This window comes from Vicugna pacos, chromosome 27 (assembly GCF_048564905.1).
Source record: "Vicugna pacos chromosome 27, VicPac4, whole genome shotgun sequence".
NCBI lineage: Eukaryota > Metazoa > Chordata > Mammalia > Artiodactyla > Camelidae > Vicugna > Vicugna pacos.
Window position 1 is genome coordinate 8889839 of NC_133013.1, and position 27052 is coordinate 8916890.

At 33.7% G+C, this 27052-nt stretch overlaps 1 protein-coding gene across 5 annotated transcripts in view; it reads right to left on the reverse strand.

Annotated features, from left to right (window-relative positions):
- Positions 1-27052, reverse strand: part of MEF2A (myocyte enhancer factor 2A) — a 121998-nt gene that overhangs the window by 92768 nt on the left and 2178 nt on the right. For 3 of the 5 annotated variants that reach the window (XM_072950702.1, XM_072950697.1, XM_072950699.1), the window contains exon 2: positions 1539-1624. The exons of the other annotated variants lie outside the window; for them this stretch is intronic. The gene's annotated coding sequence lies outside the window, so the exon portion shown is untranslated. The remainder of the gene's footprint in view (positions 1-1538; positions 1625-27052) is intronic. 5 annotated transcript variants of the gene reach the window in all.

The window sequence follows — 27052 nt, forward strand, 5'->3', positions numbered from 1 at the left end:
GAGCATTTCCCATCTAAGTATTCAGAGTAGTTCCTAAGTACAGCTCTTAACTCAATCACAAACCTCAGAACCATACAAAACCCGTCATAAAGAATAAGACGCTATGTCCCTGGAGCTTAGTGGAGAAGTATAATAGAGGATACCCTAAAGCTTAAACATGAACAAAATATCATTAACAGCTGAAGTTATGTCCACAGCCATCATGGAGGTTCAAAGAAGGTACCGGGGTCCTGAGCTATGAAATGAGAATGGCTAAATGCCTATATAGTGCTTTAACTCAAATCACTCAGTTTTGAGTAGTTAGTGAACAAAAAATACATATATGAGAAACATAAAAAAGATGAAGAAAGAAAAAACCAAAAAAACACTGAAAGATTTACAGAAGACTAACCAAGGTTTATATTTTAAAATGTGTATCCTTCTTGTGTATATACAAGTTTTGGACTGAAGGATACTTTTCAATTGGAAAAACAATGCCTTTTCCCCTAGTTCCTCAAACTAAAGGATATCATAACATGGGCTGTTTTTCAGTCAAGGTTTATCAAGAAACATATATGATCATACAAAACTGATATCAGAATAAAGTATTTTAATGGAAAACTCATTTTGTAATAAGCTCATAAAACTAAATTCTTTCTACCATTTAATTATTCAAGGAAAAATTTAGACCTTACATTAAATAGCAAAACTATTCTTAAAACAAGAACAACAACAAATATTTTAAGTACCTTTCCCAAGTTTTTACTGACATAACCATGAGGCTTGATCAACTGTATCTAATATTTAAAATGTTAACTTGCTATACACACAAAAACTACCCCCTAATATTTTTCAAAGTTGCATTATTCTAAGTTATTCTAGTATTAGTATAATTCATTCCTTTTTCATTTTGAATACAAGGTAGAATTCAGGTGAAGCTTCACTCATGAAAGCTTTTGGAGGACTACATATCAATGTGTTTTTAAATCAAAATAGCCTACTTCAGAGCTTCACAAGTGTGGGCTTGTGATTTAAGGCAATAAATTCAAAGTCACAAAAAAAGTCCACATTTTAAAAAATATGTCTTAAATTTGCTTAATTTTTTTTTTGCTTAATTTCTTTTGACCCTTCCACCTTTCAAGAAATATAGCTAGATTTGTCCACTTTGTTTTTCATTTAAAAATCTCTCCACATTACACATAACTCATATCCTCAAATCCTGTCTTCCTCCAATTTGTCACAGCAAACATGGACTGCTACTGTAGATTTTTTTTTTTTCTTTTCAAATAAGGGTAGCTAAAATGGAAGATGGAAGTGGAAAGATGTAAAAGTTCGGGACTACCTCAGCAGCGTCAAAAAAAAATTTATGAGAGACTGTCACCACACAACATGATGCACTTCAACTGGATTTTACCAATTTCCTTAATTAATCTGCATTAATCCCCAACATGAACTTCAAAATGACCGCTATTCAAACTCACAAGGCTGTCTTATTTTTTAAAAAACATTTTCATTGTGTTTATTTACTTCATAACATAGAAAAAGGAAAAACGTCTTACTAGAAACGATGTGTCAGGAAAAAGTGCACTTAGATACGATCCTTGCAGAAAATTCTTCTTTGTCCTTTTTTCACAAAATTCAATTCCTTAATTAAAAAAAAACCATATATATTAAATGGGTTATTAATTGTTCTTAACTCTAAAACAAAATTAAATACACATTTCTTTACTACAAATTTGAACACTCAACACTATGTCTGGCAGATAGCTCCACAAATACTTACTGAATAATAAATATATCTTTAAAAGTCAGCTGTTTCATTTGGCTAATAAAAACATAATGTTAGCCAACTGAGCATTTCTAATGTCACTAATCCACTTTTTCAGGAAGTATTACTTAAAAGTGCAGCATCTATCCACTCCAAGATTCACAAACTGCTGTCCTAGGTCCTGTTATCTTATCCTCTATATCACATGACATACTTTACCCAGTACAAACAACCTACAGAATTTACGTTGTGGTAAAATAGTTGAAAACGTTCATTGTACTATATTCTCATTTAGGAAAAAAAAAATGGCGATGGGTCAAGTGACTTGTACTGCCAAAAACTGTGTATGTACTCAAATGTGATCTGTATACTTACAGCTTTGACTATCTTTTAAAGAGAACGATGAAGTAAAAACAATGAACATAAAAATGCCAAAAATGAATATAAAACTGATCAATGTCACTAATTCACACCAATAAAATGACACTAGTGAATACTAGCCAATGGATTAGTGCATAAAGAATAATCCACTCCTGCTACACTTTTGCTTTGAAATAATGTCAAGACATTTAGGTAGAAAAAGAAAGATGGTAAAAGCCTCTCCTCACTTTGACTGGCCATGATCAATTGTGATGTTAACCTAATCATTTAGAATTACATGACTGGAAAGTTCTAACAGTCCCCAAGTAAATCTGCTTAATCAAACAAAAATTTTGTGGTAACTTCTTTACTCACACACACATCTTTTGAACCTTATTTAGCAACATTAATTATTGTGACACTGTAATTTTGTTTCTATTTGAAATGTACATCTCCCCCAAAGAGGACAAAAACCATAAACTGACAAATAGTCTTTTTATATTAATGAATTAAGTGTTAAAAGCTTGAACTTTAAAACACACACACATAAATAAGCCTTTTTTCTTGGCAAAGGTTAAAAGGAGCTTGCTTTAAAAAACCAATTTCAGCTTTTAATCTAATTGTACTGAAATGAAGAAAAGAAAAAAAGCTCCTAAAATATAGTTTGATTACCAATTTCTAAAATCCAATCATTCAAAGTGAGGGGGGAAGGTATAGCTTAACAGTAGAGTGCATGCCTAGCATGCATGAGGTCCTGGGTTCAATTCCCAGTACCTCCATTAAAAATTAAATGAATATGCCTAATTAACTCCCCCCAACAAAATTTTTAAAAATAAATAAAATAAAAATTTTTTAAAAATTTGAAAAAGTAAAACTATTTTTCATGTGTCCTCATTATAAACAAAACTATTTTAAAATGTATTTTAACACCAGCTTTGTGTCAGTGTCACACTAGGAAGTAAAGTTTAGCAACTTGACCCATGATAAATAGCTGATTAAATACAAATATGATAGTTACACACCGTGGTACATATTCTTATAACAAAATATTAATTCCTCAATTCTATAAATGGAACTGTTACTGACAATCTGTGTTTTGCACATAGTTCTCAAATAGTTTCTAAAAGGAAATATTCTAAACACCAAGTTTTTAGTTAGTTTATAACAACCTATATTGAAACACACTGTCACCTTCAAAAAATAATCAAAACTAAAATGTTAGTGCTGCAGCCAATTGTCATTAAGTTTCACATACTGAACCTCAAAAATCCAACTGCTCTGTCCTGGCAAGAGTTAGACAACCTATATCTCTATCTTTCCCAAACCTGGTCCCAACCATTCTCCTAGCTCCCTCTACTTCTAATTAACATATACTGTTGTTAACGGGACTACAAGCCATTGCCCAAATTATCAAGCTCTACAACTTCATTCAAGTTTTTAACTCTGCCTGGAAACACCCTTTCCCCTTGTCTCTTATGTGGATCAAATGTCCAGTTCACTGACACCTTCTGTGAGGGCATCCTTGGGTTACCTTTACCATCAACATCACTTTCAGGGGGCAAAATAATTGTAGTTAAGTTTTGTAGGTATGAGTCTCTTCTATTACACTATATGCTTTTAAACAGAAGGAACTTTATCCTTTATTTTCATATCCCCAATATCTAGTCAATATCTGGCACACAATTCAATATAATCCGTTCAGAAAACATTTACTGAGCATACAATATATTCCAGACACTTTTCTAAGTGCTATAGATAAATCCCTGTATCTATCCTTGACTTCATGGAGCTTACATTCTAGTGAATGAGACCTATAATACACAGTGAATAAGGAATATATATGGCAGGTTAGTGGGAAGTCCTTAATGAGAAAAAAATAAATAAAGCAGGAAAGGGAGTACTGTCATAGGGAGGGGATTAAAGTGTGGGGAAAAGGTGTCCAGGGAAGACCTAATGTGATAATAATAATGAAAATGGTAGCAATAACTGCAACAGCAGCAGTAACATTTGAGTACTGATCATATGCTAATCAGTATCGTAACTGCTTTACACGTATTAACTGATGTAAAGCCAACAGTAACCTCACTATTATCTTCAAGAGGAAACTGAAACACTAAGAAGCAACTAGCCAAGGTAACACAGCTAAACCAGTGAAGTGGTGAAGCCAGGATTAGAACCCAGGTATGCTTTTAACAGCTATGCACAAACACAGTTCAGATAATGCTTTTGCTGTATAAATTAAATAAGAGAAATAAATCAGTGAATACTACAGCAGTAGATTCAAAAGACAGCAAAGCAAATTAGTCTCAGAGAACTGATAAATTTGAGCAGCTTCAAGACACATCCATCCTATGTATGAAAGACACCTGCACAAGTAACAGGTGCCACCTGCTGTGAACAAAAATGATAAACACTGATAATTTCTCAAAAACTTTAAAAAAACATTTTAAGCTTCCATATGATAATTACCAGAACTAAAATTTACACAAGATGGTATCAGAAAAATCTCATGGAGAGGTCATAAAAAAAAGAAAACTTTGAAAGATGGTACTCTGAAACAAATGAGACCTTGGGAGGCATTACCATTTAAATCACTAAATGCTGAGTATCATATTCTATACTGTGGCACAAGTTACTGTCATCTTCCAATTTTCCATATTAAAGGGAAGGGTTAAATGAAACGACCAAGGTTCAAAACTCCTTTCTTCAAATATTTCAAATAACACTGTATCTAACTGACAAAAACTAGTAAAATTGTTGACAGTAATTGAAGACCTGAAAGACCTAAAACAAGTAATTTGCTCCCTAACTGCTACCTATTGCCGTAATAGCTTGTTATATGCCTAATCAGTGAATGCCAGTAAACTAAAAAGCAAAGTGAAACCAAAGTGCTGCTGATATGACATTGACACTCCTAGTTAAAAATGGTGTTTTTAATTCATGCTTTTATACTTGGGCATCAAACCACTCATGCCTTAAGAAGATTTTTGCTACTAGTCATGATATAATAACTAGTACCAGACATGCACTCCCACCGAACTCAACTAGAAAACTGATCAGATATATATAACTATAATCTTAAAACACTGGACAACCACCAGCACAGCACAGTGATACCTGAGAAAAGAGAAAGTATCCCCTACAGTGAAGAGTCAGAAGGGTAGTTAGCGCAAGAATGGGAAGCCAAGCAGAATGCAGTGGATTCAGTGAGTGGAAGACAGAGACTGAAATTTAGGTAGGCTGAGGTAGTGGGAAACTGTGGGGCAGAGCAGCAGAGAAGATGGAGTTCAAGAAAAGAAAGCACTCCTGAAATCTGCAGAAAGGTTTCCTGAGCAGCTCTGCCCAAAAGAAACAACATGGGCCTAAAATGTAATTTTAAATTTTCTAATAACCACATTTTAAAAGTAAAATGAAGTAGGTAAAACTAAGATAATTCTTTTAATGCAAAATGTTCAAAATATTATTTCAGATTTAAAAAAACTGGGCTATTTTACATTCATATTAATAAGTTCCTAAAATTCAGTGTGTTTTATACTTCAGAATATTTAAATTTGAACTAGCCACAATCCCCAATACTCAAAGGCCACATGTGGCTAATTGCTACCATACTTGACAACAAAGTTTTTCATTGAATATAAAGCTTTGCATAAGTAAAGTGAAACTCTACAAGCCAGGAAAAGAATAATGACTAGGAAATAGTAGGCTCAAAAGTTCCCACAGGTTACATAAGATTTGGAGATGTTCAAGTTCCAACTAGAGGGGAGAAAGACCTCTTTGAAACCTGGGGCAATCAGCAGAAACTGAAGTAGAATCACTCCCTTTGCAGTAGTGCTAAACTACTACTACTTTTTCATAAGAAATGGAATACACTGCCAAAACAAAATTAATATCTGCTAAAAAAAATCAACAAAATTCAGACAACAGCATGATGAATGTCCAAGAGTCAATCAAAATTTACTTACATAACAAAATGGAGAAATGTGTGACCCATACCAGAAGAAAAACTCTGACAAAAGAAAAGATCCAGAAACATGAAAGATCGTATCATTAAAGACATAAACTTCAAAATATTACAAATATAATAAAAGATTTAAACAAACACAGAAACAAGAAAGAAGAAATTTTGAAAACACTCAAATTTCGAAAGATGAAAAATGTAGCATGTCAAATAAAAAACAGCTAAATAGACTTTGCAGGGGGAAAAAAAGGATACCTAAACTGAAGATGTAAAAAATAAAAAGCAAAAAAAAAAAAGAAAAAGAAGAAGAAGAAAAGAAAAGAAACAAAGAACAGAGCACTGAGGATCTATGAGAACATCAGGAGCAGTGTAAAGATGGTGTCACTGGATGTGGAGACACACACACACAAAATCTGAAGAAATAAAGGCCAAAGAATTTCCAAATTTGAGGAAAACTGAACCCATATATTCAAGAAACTCAATGAACAAAAAAAGTTAAACACACAGAAACTATACCAAGGCAATATAATTATTCAAACCACTAAAATCCAGTAAGAGAAAAATCTTAAAAGCAAAGTGGGAGGAAGACACATTACTTATAGACAAAGGTAGTAAGAATTATCACAGACTCCTTGTCAAAAGTAATATAAACAAGTTTAAAAAAAAAGCATTTAAAGTGCTAGAAAGAAAAAAACCCTGTAAACTAAAATTTATCTAAAGGAAAAATACCTTTCACAGAAGAACTAAAAACTTTTTCAGACAAACAAAAGTTGAGAATCTGTCACCAGGCCCGCACTACAAGGAACACTGAAAGAGGTTCTCTGAAGAACAGCAGAACTGTACAACAGAGTGAACCTTAATGTAAACCACAGACTCAGTTAATAGTAATGGACCAATATTTATCAATTGTAATGAATGTCCCACACCAATGCAACCCTTAATAACAGAGAAGCGGGGAAATGAGAGTGGAGGAGAGAAGAGTATGTGGGAACTCTATTTCCTGACCAATTTTTCTATAAACCTAAAACTACTCCTAGACAACAGCAGATAGAAATTTAGTTCTACACCAAGGAAGACCAACAGAAAATGGTAAGTACATGAGTTTACCATTTAAAAACCAAAAAAGATATTTGATTGTAAAGCAAAAGTAGCAATAATGTATAATAATAACAACATGTAGCATAAAATGATTGACAAAAATAGCACAAAGAACTGAGGGGAAGAAAACTGAAAGTATGGAAGGATCTCACATTATTCATAAAAAGATGAAAGCAGATTGTGATAAATTCAAGATGCAGGCTATAAAACTCTAGAGCAATTACTAAAAAAAAAAGAAAACTAATAAAAACTAATAAAATAAAAGTAATAAGCCAAGAAAGGAGATAAAATGGAATGCGAAAAATATGCAATACAAAGGTAGAAAAAGAGGAAAAAGATAAAACAGGTGGGACAAATTAAAAAACACATAGTATGTTAAATCAACTACATGAATAATTACATTAAAAATATACGGTCTAAATGTCCCAATTAAAAGGTACAGACTATCACACTAGATTAAAAGTAGAGACTGTTAATAAAGATACCTACTTTCAATATAATCATATAGATAGGTTACAACAGGAAAATATACACCATAAAAAATTAATCTTAAGAAAGCTGGAATGCCTATGTTAATATTAGACAGAGTAGACTGCAGAAGAAATATCACCAGATATAAAGAAACATATAATGTTTAAAGTGTCAATTTATCAGAAATACAAAATAATTCTAAACACTTACACAGTCATTAACAGAGTTTTAAAATATATGAAGCAAATACTGACAGAGCTAAAAAGAGAAAGAGATAACTCTACAACTACAACTGGAGATTTCAAGACTCCCTCACAGTCACTGATAAACTGAGTAGGTAGAAAATCAGTAACGAAATATAAGAGCTGAACAACACTATGAACCAGCTTAACCAAACTGAACACTATAATGAACCATGTAGCAATGAATACTCCAGTGTACATGTCTCTCTTGGTATAGTCAACAAGAGAGAAGACATGCTGGACTATAAAGCAAGACACATATACATTTGTAAGAACTAAAATCATACAGAGAATATTTTCTGACTCTGAAAACTTAAATTAAGATCAGTAACAAAAATATACTGGAAAATTTTCCAAGTATCTGGAGATTAACACATTTCTAAATAACTCATAGGTCAAAGAAGTCATGAGGAAAATTTTTAAATTCACTGAACTAAATAACAAAACATTATCTAATGTGGGGTGCAACTAAGAATACTTGAAAACTTATAGTTTTTAGTGCTTATGTTAGAAAACAACAAAGAGTTTTAACATAGTATTCTAAATTAGCTTCCACCTTAAGAAGATAGGGAAAAAACCCACATTAAAGTAAAAGTAGAGATAAGGAAATAATAAAAAGCAGAAATTGGTGAAACAGATGAGAGACAAACAACAGATAAAAATCAATGAAATCAAAAGTTGGTTCTTTGAAAAGAACCCCTAGCTAGACTGGTACGGAACAGAAAACACACAAATTACCAACATCAGAATTGAAAGAGAGGACATTACTACATATATTTCAAATATTAAGAGCATACTACCATAATATTAAATGCCATTTTATGCCAATAAATTTGACAACTCAAATAAGCAAAATACATTGAAACACGCAGATTATCAAAACTGACACTAAGAGTCTGAATAACCCTCAACTAATAAAGAAATTGAATTCAAAATCAAAAAGCTTTCCACAAAGAAAACTCCATACCCAAATGGCTTTCCTAGTAAATTCTTCAAACATTTAAAGAAGATACAGTAGCAGTCTTACAGAAACTCTTTTAGAAAACAGAGGAAAAAGAGACACTTCCCAACATATTTAATGAGGCCAGCATAACCTTAATACGAAAACATGGCAAGAAGACCACAAGAAAAAGAAACTACATACCAGTATCACGTGGGTACGTAGATGCAAACAACATTAAAAAAAATATTAGAGGTCAAATCCAGCAACATATAAAATGGAAAATATCAGCACAAAGTGAGAGCTGTCTCAGGAATACACTGTTGGTTTTAGTGATCAAAAATTAATCAATGTAATTCCCTATATTGACATACTAAAAAGGAAAAACAACGTATGATTAATTGCAACAGATGTAGAGAAAGCATCTATTCATAATAAAATACTCATTCATGAGGAGACAAAAAAAAAATGTCTCAGCAAACTAAGAGTGAAGGGAATTTCCTCAAACTAGTGAAAGGCATCTTATGAAAACCTACAGCTAATATACTTAATAGTGAAAGACTGGCTTTTTTTCCCCTGGAACTGGAAACAAAGCAAGGATGCCCATTCTTATCATTTCTATTCACCATCCCCCTGGAGATTTTAACAAATAACGCAAGAAATAGAAAGAAAGATACTGAGATGGGAAAGGAAAAAAATAAAACAGCCTCTGTTCAAACATGACATGACAACATACATAAGAAACCCTCCAAAAATCTACAATAAAGTGACTTGAACTAAAAGGTGGGTTTTTAAGGGTGTAGGAGAATAGATCAATATTTTTAAAATAGTATTTCTGTATACTAGTAATGACAAATGCAAAACTAAACTTTTAAAAAATACCATTGACCTTAGCATCAAAAGTATGAAACATTAAAAGATAAATTTAATAATATACGTGCAATACTAGAAAACACTGCTGAGAGAAATTAAGGAGATATATCATATTCATGGATCCAAACAATCAGATTATTGTCACAGTAATAATAATATTCTCTCCAGATTGATCTACAAACAACACAACACCTATCAAAAGTCCAGCAAGTGTTCTTGTAGAAACTGACAAAGGTAATTCAAAATTTAAAATGTAGCTAAAACAATTTTGAGAAGAAACTAATGTTGGAGGATACAGAATGCTGTTTTTATATATAGATATAGATATATATGCGTGTGCGCGCGCACACACACACACACACATATATATATATATCTCAATGGAACAGTAAAGAGAATCCAGAAATAAATCCACATACATACGATCATTTGATATTCAACAAAGTTGCCAAGGCAATTCAGTGGGAAAAGGAAAGCTTTATCAACAAATGGTACTAGAGCAAATGGGTGAATCTTGGTATTACCCCATACCTTCACAAAAATTATCTCAAAATGGATTATAGACCTATAAGTAAACCTAAACTACAAAACTTCCAAAAGTAAACACAGGACCAAAAAAAATGCTGCCCCATGTAAGGTAAAGATTAGACAGGCCACCAAAAAAGAGGTACTGTAAGTGAAAACACTGACAAACAGCACGTGATCAAAATTAAAACCTTCTGCTCTTTGAAAAACACCATTAAAGAAATAAAAATCCAGCCATACTAGTAGAAAATATTCAAAATACAACAATGAGAATGAAAAAAAAACAACTTCTATCCAGAATATATAAAGATCTCTCACAATTCAGTAATAAGAAAGCAAACCATCCAAATTAATATGGGCAAAAGATCTGAACACACTTTTTCACCAAAGAATATCCCAAAAGTAAATGAAAAATGTTTAGTACCATTACTCATCAGAGAAATGCGTATTACAACTATAGTGAGATTCCAGTATACATTCACTAAAATGGCTATATTTTAAAAGGCCAACAACACCAAGTGTTGATGAAGATATGAAGAAATTCCAACTTTGACTACTGGTGGGACTGTAAAATCACACAACTACTTTGGAAAAGAGTTTAACAGTTTGTTATAAGGTAAAACATACACTTATCATATGACCCAGAAATCCCACTCCTTGGTATTTACCCAAGAAAAATGAAAGCATATGTCCATACAAAGGCTTGTACTCAAATGTACACACTGGCTTTATTCATAATAGCTCCAAACTGGAAACAACCAAAATGTTCATGAAAGGTGAATGGAGAAATTGTGATATAAACATATAAGGGAACACTAGGCCACAGTAAAATAGAACAAACTACTGATAGACACAAACATGGATAAATCGCAAAAACATTTTGGTGAGGGAAAAAATCCAGATATGAAAGAATACATATTGCATGATTCCATTTAGGAATAAATTTGCAAAATTCCGAGCAACCACCAAAGAACATACAAAGATCACAATTCACATGTTATGAAAGCACATATTCACACATAGTATCCACAACACTGGAAAATTACATACACACACACACACACACACAAAAGATTTTTCTGACTTTACAAAGTTAAGACCAAGAATAATCAGCATTATTTTGAGTCTTTGTTTCCTCGTCTATAAAACAGTATAGTAATAGTTGGTATACTTCATAAATTTAGTTCTGAGAATTAAATAAGCATATAATGCGCTTAGTATGTGCCAGGAATACAGTACAAACTCAATATGTGCTAGCTTCCTAAATAAATAACCCAGTAAAGGGGGCAAATGGAACAGATGAAGAATGCCAGTGGAAATCAATTGGTTAACAATATTCCTATTAAAAAGTCACCACTTTTATTGAAGAAATCAGAAAGGCAAACACTCCAGCAAAAGCCAAATGAGAAGTTCTGGAATATATTTGGAATCAGTTAATATAATGCTGGAATTAAAAATATACTACTGTGTGGCCTAAGAAAGATTTATAAACATACAAAAAAGACACTAAGCCACAAGAAACAGTATCTTTAAGTCAGTTAATTTCACATAAGCGAGTATTTAAGGAAGAAAGTGGCTTTAAGCACAAATGAAGCCAGGGACTGTTCCAATTACAGGAGGTAAGAAAGAAAGATGGCACAAACTTTAGTAGGTATGAACAAACAGAGCAAAGGAAGATGAAAGATGGAAAGATGAACAGAAAACAATTATGCACTGCCTTGAAAACAGGAAACCATTTGAATTTAATATGACACAAAACACAAAGACAAAAGAAAGGCAAGACTAATCTTGTTAAGTGGAATGATGCACACAATTTCAGCCTCAGTGCTAGGTAAGGTTAAAAAGGTGGATTCTGATACAATGCCTACTAAAACACAACCTATTACATTCTTAGCCAGTGGACAGAGAAGGTAGCATCTGTTATAATGCGATCATATACTGATGCCAAGAAATGCTCATTTTCCCTCATGCCCTTCCATCTCCTTCTATATCCCCCAAAGTGTCCATTAGGTCCAAAACATCTCTTCACACAGCCTCTGTTCTTTTTTAAAATATGTAAAAGTAAATAGCTTTATTGAGATATAATTTACATACCATACAATTCACCCATTTAAACTATACACTTGAATGTGTTTTATATTCACAGGTATGTGCCATCATCACCACTAACTCTCAAACATTTTTGTCGGCCTTAAAAGAAATCTGTACCCATTAGCAGTCACTCCCCATTCCCTATTACCACCCCACACTCCAAGTCTAAGCAGTAAGGAATCTACTTTTTGTGTCTATAGACTTGCCTATTCTGGACATTTCATTTATATGGAATCATACATGTATATCATTTTATGACTAGCTTATTTCACTTAACAATATCTTCAAGGACCATCCACGTTGTAGCATGTATCTGTACTTCATCCCTTTTTATTGCCAAGTGATATTCTACAGTATGGAAATACCACATTTTACTTATTCATTCATCATATGGATGATAGATACTTGGCTGTTTCCACTTTCGTCTATCATTAATAATGCTGCTATGAACACTGATACACAAGTTTTTGTGTGGATGTGTTATTCACTTCTATCTTCTATTCTTATAATAAAATTAATTAAATGTCTTCACATTTTCTTTTCTATCTTCTCACTTTTTTATGGTATCTAACATCTTCCCCATAATGATACACTCATCTGTTGTTATGCCACAAATAATTAAGCATTTTAGGTAAATTACTAGTACCTATTTTATTCTCCCAAATGATTTATCATCCTCCAATCTACAATCAGTAACCATATTGATGCTTTCACATTTAATATTTCATATTAATAATTGTTACATGTTCTGATAATGCTGTCATTCTTCAAGTGGAGGGTGTAACTTCTCAAATGCTGAAGTTCCATTTGTTCTGTGCCTCAACTTGACCTTAAGGGCTAATGCTCCCAGTATTCCTTGTCAGGCATATAGTTACTGGGACCTATCATTTTTATAGTCCTCAACCACCCAAACCCCAAGAACAAAAAACATATTTTGTCCACAAAAAAAAGTGCAAAAATGAGCACATTTTAAAATGTAACACTAGGCACTTAACATAATGAATGGCCAAATATACATCACTTTGGTTAAACAGTCTGGTAAACTTGCAAAGTGTGTCAAATAGATGTCCATACCAATAACAATGTTGGCCAGAATTTGAACACTGTATTCACGATATTCTGCAACTTCCTAAAGTTTTGAACTGGAAGAGGCCTCTGAGCTCTTTTGAGGAACACAAACTTAAAAACTTAACAGAAATGAAATGGAATCCAGGAGTAAAATCCAGACTACCAGTCTAATCCACATCAAAACAGAGTTCTACCTATTTAAAACAAACAAATAATAACAAAAACATGTGCCCTAATGGAAAAAAAGAAAAACAAACAGTCCTAAAGTTACCCTGAAAAATGAATATCATAATTTGGGATTTCTCTTGCAAGTAATTTGATACTTCTAAAGTGCTGCTTTGACCCTTAAAATAAAATAGAGGGGGCTTCAGAATATCCTCACAGTATTACCTTTGCTTGCATTCTCGTATGCCTTCTCCAGTGGAAGAGAACTGCTAAGTTATAGCTACTGCCCTAAGAATTGTACATCATCTACTACTTGTTATATCAAAAACACATTCTAGGATAGCTGTGGCAATTAGAAATCACTGTAAGACTTCATTTCTCTGTTAAGTAGATCCGTAAGAGTCCATGTGTCAAAATTTTATCTATTATATCTCACAGCAGAAAAAAAATATAGAGAACTACTGATGTAGCCCATCAGTGGTAAAGAAAGAATGTATAAGTTCAGTCCAAAACCTTAGTTCAGTCCAAGTTCTAGCATAAAATCTAGGGTCCTTTGAAAGACAGCAGTTTAATAGATTACTATATATTTACTGAGAATCTACGTGAAAGAATGCAAGAAAATTTAAGACATAAGCATAAAAACCTTCAATGCAGTGCGACATCTACTGCCTTTATTATAAGGTCAAACATGGTAAGCACAATAAAAACAAGATACAAAGTACTACAGTATTTCAGAAGAAAAACCTTTTAATTGGAAGGAATCAGTTCTTTATGGAGAGCACAGCTTTTTAGAGGAGATCAAGAAGTGGGATAAAGAGGAGAATGAGAAAAGAATAACCCATCTTTATCCATGTATTCTACTTGAAAGATATATTCCCACCAATTCCTTTCAAACAATCAAAGAAAAGAATGAGGCTAGCACTGTCCTTTTAAACAAGTGATGCTGAGCTCTATTCTCTAAGGAACCAAGCTTTATTAATAAGAAAGGACCTCACATCACCTTCATTATCTTGTATGAGCATATTAAAGAAGGCCCTAGTCACTTCCAAGCTTAAAGACTTTCAACAGCTCTTCCTCAGCTGAAGAGCAAAGGCCAAACTGCTCAACATCCAAGGTGCTCTACAATCAGGTCTCAAGCTCTCTTTCCCACTTTACCATCTTCTACTTTTGAAAAGTCCTCCAATCCAGCCAAACTGTATCCAATACACACCTCTCACTTTTCTGTTTTAGCTTTTCTGCTCAAAATGTTTTCTCTATGTGTAATATCTTTTCTACATCTCTGACAATAAAACTTGACATCCAGTTCAAATATCAATTCTATGAAGCATCCCTTGGTCACTTCTAAACTCTTCCTTCCCTGAACTCCCTAATCCATTCATGTGTCTAAGATTTACACATCACTTGGTGATTAATATCCACAGTTATTTTATGGGGTTTCACTCTCCCTACACAATTACTTACTAAAAGCAAAAAGTTACAACTCATATGTGTTTATATTTCTGCATCAACAATACAGAAACAGTAGTTAAAGCAGTGGGAATAGATAAGGAATAGAGTTCAAAGGAGGAGGCAAGGGAGCAGAGCCATGGACATTGCTCTGGAGCTACCACAGTTACTAAATGGAAAAAAAGGGGGAACGCAAAGAAAGAAAATGTATAAAGAGCCTGTCAAGTCATTATTTAAGATGAAAGCTATCAAAAAAGAAATGAAAGCTCAAATATGAGATTCCACAGACAGAGAGCTGAGCATGGGTACTGACTGCCTTTAAATACCATTGAAAAATCAGGTGGAGAATTCCAAAAACACATCATTAAAAGCAAAAGGTTTTAATTTAAATTATGAAAGATTTCTGATGTTTAAAGTCAATATGCCTTTTAACTCTAGTTTATATTTTTAAAAAGAGATGTTTAATGACTAATGAAACAAGTCGTTTTCTATTCCAATAACATAAAACACTGACAAAACACTTGTCAATTCTAGGAAAAGAAATGATTAAAGGTAATAAATATTTTAAACAACTAAATTCTAGAAACCAAGTATAAAGAATTTCCACATGTAATTTCACCTTTATGTTAAATTTCTCATCTTAAAAAAGACATAGATAACTCCTGACAGAGGCAAGGATTTGAGATTAGAGAACAGACACAGGTGGTAAGAAAGGGTGGTACTGATGAAAGGGAATAAATGAACGGGGCTAGGGCAAGCATGCCCAGCGTGCTGATCTGGTGGTGGGAGTCACCATCACAGGCTGGAGGCTGAAAAAATGCACATAACAAGAAAAAAATGAGAGAAAAAGAGAACATGGGTAGAAAAAGGACATTAAGGAGAGAAAGAAAAAGCAAGCAAGCAAGCACGAACATAGATACTGAACCAGCCTACAGAGTATCTTTATACATCTTTAACACATTTACCCCAACATTCCATGGAAGGATAATACTGAGGTAGAATATCATGGTGAACTTAGGTTACCTTGCCCTTAACATGTGCCATTTTTATGAGACATTCAACTGTTTGGATTTTTTTTTCTCATAGTTTTCTTTGCCTAACTAAATTGTAATATAGCCGTCATCTACTATTTAAGAAGAATGCATATATAAGCATTTTTTTTTAAAAAAGACACATAAAAGCATCTAAGACAGAGAGTCAATTAACTTTAGCCTACAATAAACAGACTTAGTGCCATCTTATTAGACACAATAACAAGTGTGCAGTCAAGAAATAACACCACACCTACAATTTACTGTAATCAAAGAACAATTGTCAAGATCATAAAATAAAACTGAGAAAGTCAAAAGAAACCAGAAAAAGAATGAAAAGAGATACATGTAGTTTAACTTTCAAAGAAGTTAACATCTATCAGATCGATTCCCAAGTTTAGAAGTTAACTTTTCTGAAAACTTCAAATATTAGATTGCCATTTGGGTAAAGAAGTACCAAAGAAGCCTTTAGTGAATACAGGCCTATAACTTATTCATGTTATAATAAAACCAAGGCATTTACAATATACATTACAGAAACAAACCTTTAAATTAATAACCTTACTTTACAGAAAAAAAAAACTTAAAGACTTTTCAGTTAAGCCAGAACCTGCATTTGCATGCTAGCAGAATGAAGAGTATTTAAATTTAATTAGTTAATTTCTCCTACAAGGTACTTACTAAAGTCTCTAGCTCATCAGTGGAAGTTGACTACCCATGTCTTTTCGTAACTAAAAGCTCTGTAGCACTGACAGCATAAATTAATAGATTCCCACTCCCCATTCCCCAAAGTAGAGACTTAAGTGACGACAGTGGTGGTAGCACATCCAAGTAACTAAAAAAATGTCCCCCCAAACCATATTTTAACAAGGAAAAGGGAATTTCACAAATTACACAAAGCCAAGCTTTCAGTACAGCCTGAAGACAAAGAATACTGATACTACAAAACAACTATGAGTGAAAACAGAAAAATCACCATACCCCAGTACTTGATCTCTCAGGCTGTCACTCCACCCCTACTCAGCCACATGGCTTGGTGCCAGCAGAGGTGTCTAAGAGTCACTTGCAAGGACCATCAAAAATATTAAACTCACCCTAAATCTGAAAATACTGGGGAAATGGGCAGATCAGAACATAAGAGTACAGGGAAGGAAGTTCAAAGTTCTGGTGATTTAAAGGAACAGCTGCCATGTAAAGTGCTAGCTGCCACATAAAGGGACATAACCTTGAAACACATGGCTTCTGCGAGAAGAAAACAAGCAAAAGGAAGGAAGTGTCCTCTGGCAACTGGATGAAAAAGGGAAAAAGAAAAGGGCGAAATTTTAAGGCCCTGGGAGACCAAAGAGAATCATAAAGTTGAAAGTCTCACAATCTTCCTGTCCAACCATTAAAACAAACAAATAAAAACCACTAAAGTAACAAGACTGTTCTATACTGACAGAAGAGGGCACCATTAAACTAGGAATACTGTAAACCCCCCAATATCATAAAAATGAACAAAAGAAATGTGAAATCCAGAAAATCAGGAAACAGAATTTGACACATATCAAATGAGGAAAACCCCCTACCAAAAACCACCTCAAAGCAGAAAAAAATTTGTAAGTCAATAATCCAAACAGAATTAAATATTCTGTTAATATATTAATATATAATTATTCATATATCAATAACTGAATTAAACATATTCAAATAAGCATCTATACAAAAACCATTTTGAATCAGAAACTGAGAAACTAAAAACAAAAATGAGAAATTTAAAAAGCTGACTGAATTCAAAAAAGAAAACTTAAAAAATTATTACAGAAATGAAGAATAAATTAAATTGCAAGGCACCCAGGGGAGATTTGACTTAAGTGAAAATAACAGCATGTGTTATGAGCCACATCCATCCACATCTGGTGTTATGTTTCATCTGATTTCAGATAACTCTATCCAGCACTTCACAATAACTCACAAGCCACAACCCTTCCAACACTCACCAACATAAGCAAACTTCATGCCTTTTTCATAGCAGAGTCATATTTACTCTTTACATATTACTTAACCATTTACATTTAACACGTCTAAAACTAGGGCTGCTGTTTTAAATACATTTATCAGGTTCCTATCCTTTCTCTTTAAAGTGTTACTGACAAAGTTTTTGAGTATTGTTCTCCTAACTCCATTGATGCCATGAACTCCATGGTCTTTATTATACAACTCTGCATACATAGCAGACAGCAATTTTTAGGAACACACAGGCCAAGTTATAGAACTGGCTGTAGATGTGTATGTGTGGGTTAGTATACACACACATATTTCTTGGCTCTGCAGAGAAGGCCTAGAAGCAATGACATCCCAGGAACAACGAGCATACCTAGCACCCAAATTTTGGTTTCTAAATGCCATCCTCCAATAAAAGGACCAAGGGCTCTTTGGAAAAAAAGATGATTCCAGGACTGGGAAAGGTAAAATACTACAAAATAGTGCCCAGTTCTCCTCAAAAGCTTCCAGGTCATAAAGACAACAAAAGAAAGAGTTAATATCACAGATTTGGGGAGACTATGTAACAAATAAATGCAATGTTGGGATCCTGGATTGGATCCTAGGACAGAAAAAAAATCATTAGGGAAAAAAACTGATGAAATTCAAATGAGGTATTTCCAGTTTAGTTTCAGTATCATGTCAATTATTTCCTGGCTTTGATAATTGTACTGTGGTTACATAAGTTGTCCAACACTATGGGAAGCTGAGTAAAGAGTATATGCAAACATACACTATTTTTCAACTTTTCTCTTTATATAATAAACATATCATACAACTTTTCTCTATGTCTAACATCATTAAACTATACATGCTGTAAATTATAACAATTTCTACAGCAATTCGAAATACCAATGACAAAATACCCCATCATTTTGTTCCAATGTTAATATCTAATTCATTATACTGGAGAGAATAGAAAAACATTATACAGTATGATTTAGAAAAAAACATTTTTATTGTTGTGGGGGTTTTTTGCTTTTTTGTTTGTTCGTTTGGCTCAAGACAATCTTATTGAGAACACAGTATTTGAAATTTTTCATTTTTATTTTCCAAGATCAAACACTAAAATCCTTGAGATCATCTAAAATAGGGTCCTCTGCCTTAAGGCAGGGATGCCTTCAGGCTTTTTAAAATAGATAAATTCTCTCAGTTCCATTCCTCCTCAAACACCCATTCCATGGCCAAATCCTTAGGCTTTGTCATTAACAGGAATTATTCCACTTCTGGGAGTAAAGTATACATCCCATTCTCTGACTATACCCCCTTTACCCTTCTAGGCAACTCTATCAAGACTAAATTCATCATCTTCCTCCAAAGCCCAATCTTCTACCTGTGCTTACTATTTCAGTAAACTGTCCATTTATTCCCTCAATTGCCCAAGTCACAAACCTCTATCACCGAGTCCTTTAATTCTGTCTCCTATGTATCTCCTTAAATCCAACTATTTCTTCAATCCTCATCCCACTACCATAGTCCAGGCTACCTTACTCTTTTTAACTGATTTGTTTAATATCCTCCAAATAATTCTCCCTGCCTACTAGTTTTAACTCTCTCCAAAGAATTCTCCACAGTGAAATCAGTATTACCTTTTTAATTAATTTCCTCCCAGGCTTAAGATGCTTCCATTTTTCTTAAGATAAAGTACAAATTCCTTAACACAGTTTAAAGGCTCTTCATAATCTGGTCCCTATTTATCTCTTCAGCCTTACCTCAGGGGCACTGCCTGATCTACCCATAGAGTACTTTTTGAGTTTCTCCAAGCAATCCAAGCTCCCTAAGTATATCTCTTGTTCTTAACACAGGTCTGGTAAACTCTACCTTCCCTCTTCACAAGGCTAAGTCCTATTCTCTCTTCAGGCTTCAACCTAAGTTGAAGGTGTACTTCCTCTGGAGTAAGTCCTGGCCTCCCTGAAACTGGGTCAACGGCCCCTTCTACGTGCTCCTGTAGCACTCTGCAGTGTGCACATACCAAAGTGGATTATAAACACATGTATGTCCATACTCCCACCTAACTGTGAAAGTCATGCTTGTTCACTGGTATTCCTCATCACCCAGCCCAGTGGACTGAAAGAATAAGATAATGAAACCCAAACTGTGAAATGAACTGCCAAAGTAGCATAATGCTTACAAAGAATTAGAATCCTGGCTCAGGAGCACTATATTCTTGCCACTATACTTTGAGGCACTTAATTTTACTTTCATAAACAATCAATGTTAATTAGGTATAAAGCATGTAACATAGAGTTTAAAAGGACCTAGTTATCATCTCATTTTATAATTAAGGTGATGCCCAGAAAGGACTAAAGAACACTACCAAACAGCAATGCCAAGATTAGTCTTTCTGATGTTCTTTAATTACATACTTTAATCTTAGGAATTAGGTTTTTAAAGTGTTTAAACTGAAAAACTTCCAAGTTACTCATTTCTTCAAGGATAGCAAAGTTATTTAAAACAAAACAAATAAATAGCCAATTCATTTAGAAGTTTCCACAAAATTACCTAAAATGTTACAGCAAAACACAAGAATATTTAATTATAGTATAAGGGTAATAGATAATATTGAGTCACTATTATAATTACACATTATAAACAACATATGGGTATCAATCATGTTCAAGGCACTGTGGAACATATTTGCTGAATATACAAAGAGATATAAAACAGGATTCCCACTCCCAAGAAACTTAATAAGAAAAGAATCTATGAATTTATATTGGTATTAAGTAACCAAATGAGAAGAAAAAGCTCTTCTTTACAATAAAATAGAATGTCAACTAACAAATGTAGAACAAACAATAGAAAAACACCACTTTGGAACAACGGTGTAAAAACTGACTCAGGTAAGAATCATCAATGAATGCTAAAACCATTATGCGAACATTTTTTGGAAGACAAATTTACACATTCTAAAAGCATCTCCCCAAAGATTATTCAGTAATAACAAAGAGGACAATGACAACGTTTATATGGAGAAAACTGGCAGGCTAACCTTAACTAAGTGATCCAAATAAACACCACCAACAATGGGTCAAACTGACATTATATTGACTCCCGACAGGGACACACTGAGGATATATTACCACTTATGTGGTACCAAAAATGCATAACCTGAATCTAACAACAAAGAAACAATAAGACAAACCCAATGTGATGGACATCCTATAAAACAAAGGACCTGTACTCTTCAAAACTCAACGTCAAGGGGGAAAAAAAGGCTAAAGGACTGTTTAAGATTAAAGGAGACTATAGATATGATAACTAAAATGCCATGAATAATACTGGATTAGAAAAATGTTATTTAAGGATATTATTGGCACAACTGAAGAGATTTCAACATGAACTGTATTATATTATTGTATCAATATTAAATTTCTTAAATCCATCATACTGTGGTTATGTAGGAATATCTCTTTGTTCCTTTTGTTTTGTTTTGTTTTTTGTTTGTTTTTGATTTGGGGGGAGGTAATTAGGTTTATTTACTTACTTATTTTAATGGAGGTACTGGGGATTGAACCCAGGACCCCGTATATGCTAAGCCTGCGCTCTACCATTGAGCTATACCCTTCCCCCATATCTCTTTGTTCTTGGGAAATATTGCTGAAGCATCTAGGGGTAAAGAATTATGATGTATCAGACCTACTCTCAAATGGTTCAATAATAAAAATAATCATAATAGGAAAAGGAAGAAAAAAGAGAAAAGGAAAAAGAAGAGGAAAAGAAGATCTACAGAGTGGATGCCAGCTATTACATTACAATACATGATCAAAGACATTATGTGATATGTTTAATATGTGGTTTCCTTGTAAGCAGAGCACTCAGTGAATTAATGCAGCATTTGCTATCTATCCCTTGCGTGCATCTGTGATGTTCTGCATCAGATGATATGCCTCTGACTTTAACTGAATAAACTTGTATCTTTGGTATACTTCAGAAGATGTAATCAAGGATGTTCAAATTGTAAATAAAAGAAAATATCTGTTTCCCAACTTTGGAAATACACTCTGCAAATACAGAGAATCATAAGGCAAATATGCCAAATGTTAACAATCGGTGAATCCAGGTGACAAGTATATGGGAGATCACTGCACTAGTCTTATAACTTTTCTCTAAGGTCTTCCCAAAGCAAAACAACAACAAAAACTTTCTGCTAATACCAAAACTTCACTTTGGGGAAACAGTCATTTCTGAAAAGCAAAAATCTAAAGACTCTTTTCTCCCTTTCCATTCATTATCCACGTCAAATTAAGTTTTGCATCTTTAAGAAAAAGGTTTTCAGTAACAGAATAAACATTTTGCTAAAGTAGTCCCCAACTTGCAAATGGATGATATTCTAAAAACATCCATTTGTAAATCAGGTGTTTAGAACATGGAATGGTTTTCACCATTACAAATATTGGCCACAAAAGCTCTCACAAAATGGAACCTCAAGAAATGTCATTTATGCTCAACAGTTCTGAGATTCCTGCCTTGACCCACAATGCTGATGACAATGTATTAATATGTACAGAAAATGCATAAAGTACCATTCCATAACCTGGAAAGTACTTTTATAATTTTAAAGTTCTTATTTGGGAAAACTGGTTTGTGTAGATCATTTTAGTTGATCAGACCAACTTCCACTCAATTCAGCATTTACTGGGCACTCATTATGTGACGTGATAGACTCGTGGGTACCGAGCATGCAAAAAGAGCAAGGCAGTCTTTGACATAGGAACTCAGCCTAGCAGAAGAGAATAACATCAATTACAATACTCTATTCTAAAATGGGGTTTACTCTACAAATCAAACGATTAAAACTGGTATCAAGATTTGAGCTACAACTCACAAGATAAATAGTTCATTAATAGTTCAACAGGCACATGAGCAAGGGAGCATTTCCTGGCAAAAGCATGAACAAACATATAAAAGTATTCATTCAAACATTTACTGTCTTCCAAGTGCCAGGCCAACAAGACAGTCAAGGCCTCTGCCTTCATGGGCTTATATTCAGATAATGGAGAAAGACCATAATAAAGCAATAACTAAACAAACAAGGTACGTACCAATTATAATAAGTGTCTGGAAGGAAATAACAAGATGTGTGAGAGAGTAACTAATGGAATACAACATTAAACAGGATGGTCTGAGTGAGAAAGTGAGATCTGCACCAAGTTCGAAAGGGTCTGGTCAGGCCAGCCTTGTGAGAAGCATCTCAAGCAGGTAGCAGAAAAAGCGCAAAAAGATGTAAACAGTTTAAAGAACACTAAGACACCCGTGTGACACTGGCATCCAATGAATGAAGGAAGAACAGTAAGAATGAGAAAGATCATACAGGGCCATTCAGGCCATGGAAAGGAATACAGGCTTTATTTCCAGAGGAATGGAAAGTCATTGGAAGATTTTAAGTAAAATGACATAATTTAGGCTCTTAAAATGGTCCCTAGGACTGCTGTGTGAATAAAGAACTTGTGAGGCACCAGAAAAGAAACAAGAGGCTCAGTTAGGAGGCTACCACAGTAATTTATGGAAGAGATCATTATGCCTTGAAATAAAGAGGTAGCAGTGAAGACTAAGAGCAGTGGATTGGCTCAAGATAATTCTGAAGGTACAACAGAACATGTAGATGGATTGGATCTGAAAGAAAAGAAAAGAATCCAGAATGATATCTTAAGTTCCTGGCTTAAGCGCTGCCATTTACTGAGATGGGAAAGGCCAGCAGAGACGCCAGTAGGGTTTGCAGGTCGGAGGGAGGCAAAATGCTAGGGAAGAAGAATAAATAGTCATATGGCTAATATGTTTGAAATCCCAACTAAATTTCCAAGTGAATATCAAGTTCAGGAAAATTCTGGGCTAGAAAAATAAAACTAAGAGACATCAGCATGAAAATAATGGCCTTTTCAGGGAAGAACAAACAGCCGGCCCTGACTGGGTCACAGAAACTGAAGGGCCGTAGCTGACAATGAGCCTGGGAAGATAAGATAGAATCATAATATGAAGCAATCCATGACTAATAATGGCAAGAGCCGAAGTAATAATGATTGTAACAGCAGGAGAAAAAATTATTACATTTCAGATACCAAGCGCCGTGCTAATAGTTTTACAACACACATATCATTTAATCCTCTCAACAACTCTACAAAGTAGGTAATACTTTAACCACTAAGATTTTATACACTGAGCCTCAAGAAGATTGAGAATTTGCCAAAGAACAAAAAGTGCTAGAATGGGTATCCTAACTTAGGCAGTCAGATTTTAGAGGTCAACCTCAAATACCTTAAATTACTGCCTATCTACTGATTTTATATGCCTTCAAAGTTTTTCTTAAAAGAAGAATGACATATAGACCTGAATTCTGAAATTCAAGAAATGTAATTCCAGTCTCTATGTAAAAGATGGATTGCTAGTGGTGGGGATACAGTGAGACAAACACAGTATTAGTCAATGCAAGAGCACCTTGTTTTAATAAGCCAACTGTTACAAATTACCTTACCAGGTTAAATGGAGAGTATCCTCTTGTTCCTCAGGTCACAAATCATACCTCAAACTAATCCAAGTCAACCTCTACCCTGCTGCTGAGAATAAAATAACCTGGTAAAAAGGCCTAACTCATACAGTATAAATTTACTACCCACTACCGAAATATTTCTCAAAATATATAACAATGTAACTTTATAGATGACTGAATTTTTTTAAGTTCACAGATTAAAGTTTATATTTTTGTATAAGGAAGAAGATAAAATTAATACTGATTCAAGACAATCATAAAAAGATATGCCTTGGTTGATAGTCATCATAAGTCTGATCAGCCGTCTGTTTTTCACCCATGTTAACAATTCCTCTGGCTTTCAGCATCGTCAGTTATTAAACTGATGAAGAAGTAACACCAGTGTTCAAATATCTGGTATTCTCACAAATCAGCAAAAATTTTTAACTCATATGCTTATGATTTCATCTTCAGTGATTACTAAGACAATTCAATATTAAATAGATACTAAGCTCAGTAAAAATCAATCCAATTCAGTAAATACAAATGACAATATTAAAATCAGTAAATAATAAACATCTATGTTAAAAATACAGTATTTATTAAATATGCATCAACACATATCCCATGCCATGCATGAGATTTATTAATGAATGGACTTATACTCTTAATTATAAAAAACTAGACACATGGTCCATTTATTAGAGTACACAAATAAAGCATAAACAGACAAAATCACTTAGTTCTACCAAGCAGGTAAAATGAAGAATAAAAAATTATACTTACCTACTAAAGATAAGCTATTTTTTAAATATACCCATTCCACGTATGTTAGAAAACATTTTTCTAATTTCAAATTTTAAATACCATATCTTGAAGATAACTCCCACCAATAATTCCTAAAAGACGTATTTCACTGGAGTCAGAAAAATACTTACATTTAAACCTCTAATTTTTTTTAGTATCAGGAGAGATCATGGAAGTTAGAATCAAACAATGATTGCAGATCAAAAGCTTAAACTAGAAGAGCTAACTAAACATTTTATGTATCATCTGACAATAAATTTAAGATGCTGGGATATTTTATCCCAAACAAATATATGAGCATTGTCCTGTATTTATACATTATATGAAGCCCTTTTAGTAACAGACACTAAATGTACAGATACTGGGCAGAGTACCTATACAATCTTCACAGGAGGACAGGGATGTGTGGAGAAAGGGATGAAGGGCCATCAAGCAACATGCATTTTTTGTACATGAAGCTCAGGCAATGCCCTAGGAACTCTCACACTATTATTTCATTCAATTCTAACAATTCTATGGGACAGGGAGTATAATTCCTTCCCATTTTACAAAAGTTGTCTCAATTTTGTCAATGGTGGCAATGGAATCAGAACTAAGATCTGATGACAAAGTCAAGCAACCTTTCTTTATGAAGACTTGCAAGTCAGCACAATATATTAAAGCGTTCTTTGCAGGAGGTTATCTAACTAGAAGATTGAGCTGATTTTTCCATATTTACACTTCTCTTAGTACTTAAACATTGAGAGGGCACTCACTTCTTAATTTACTAAGAATGTTCACAGATTTTCTTTCTAATCTAGGGGAAAAAAAACCCATACTTGACCATGTTCAATCCACAAAGCAGTAATTTCATTGCCCCATCACTGATACAAGAAAACTTCAGCTAGACTTTGTCACATTTGTATGTACTGTGAGTATATCTTCCAAAACAAACCAAAAAAAAAAAAAGTGCATGGTCTGATAATAAGACAGTATATAAAATTAGAAATGCCCACAGAAAATCCAGGACCATCATCATTGTACATTACACTAAATTTCGCTTGCCAGATTTTAGAAAAGCAGCAAAGGGCAGGAAAAAAGGTGACTTTCCAAAATCTGACTGACAAGCATGCTACTTCCCAGTAACAAATTTACTTACAGCTTCCTCCTCCTAAATCAGAAAACAGATCTACTAATATGATTTTATTGAAATATTTCAAACTTCAAAATCATGTTCTAATAAACATTTCCATAATAACTTAACCACTCTCAGAATACACTTTAATATTTCTCTCTTGGTAACCAATTAATGAGTTACAATGTTGCTACCGTTTGAATATTAATAAAATTAATATTAACCTGCACGGCATTCTAAACGGAAAGTACAAAACAATAATGCAACTGCCTTGAAAAATAAAGCATCACCATGCTAAATGCAACATCTTTAAAAGATTATTTCCAGTTGCATTTACAAAAAACAATCTTTGTCAAACATACCCATTAAGGAAACATAAAAACTAAGAATACAAGAGATTATTCTCAAACCATAATTCAAAATGGTGACATTACAATTTTTATTTCTGAGCCCCAAAGTGCTGTTTTCCTTCCACTGAACACTCCCCAACACTTACTCACTCACTGCACTAAACAATATACTGGGAAAAGAAAATGCTGGGAAGTAATTTAATGAGCTAAACATAATTTTATCACCTTTGTTCCATATGAATAAAACCATAGTTTTTAACAATAGTGTGAATTAAATG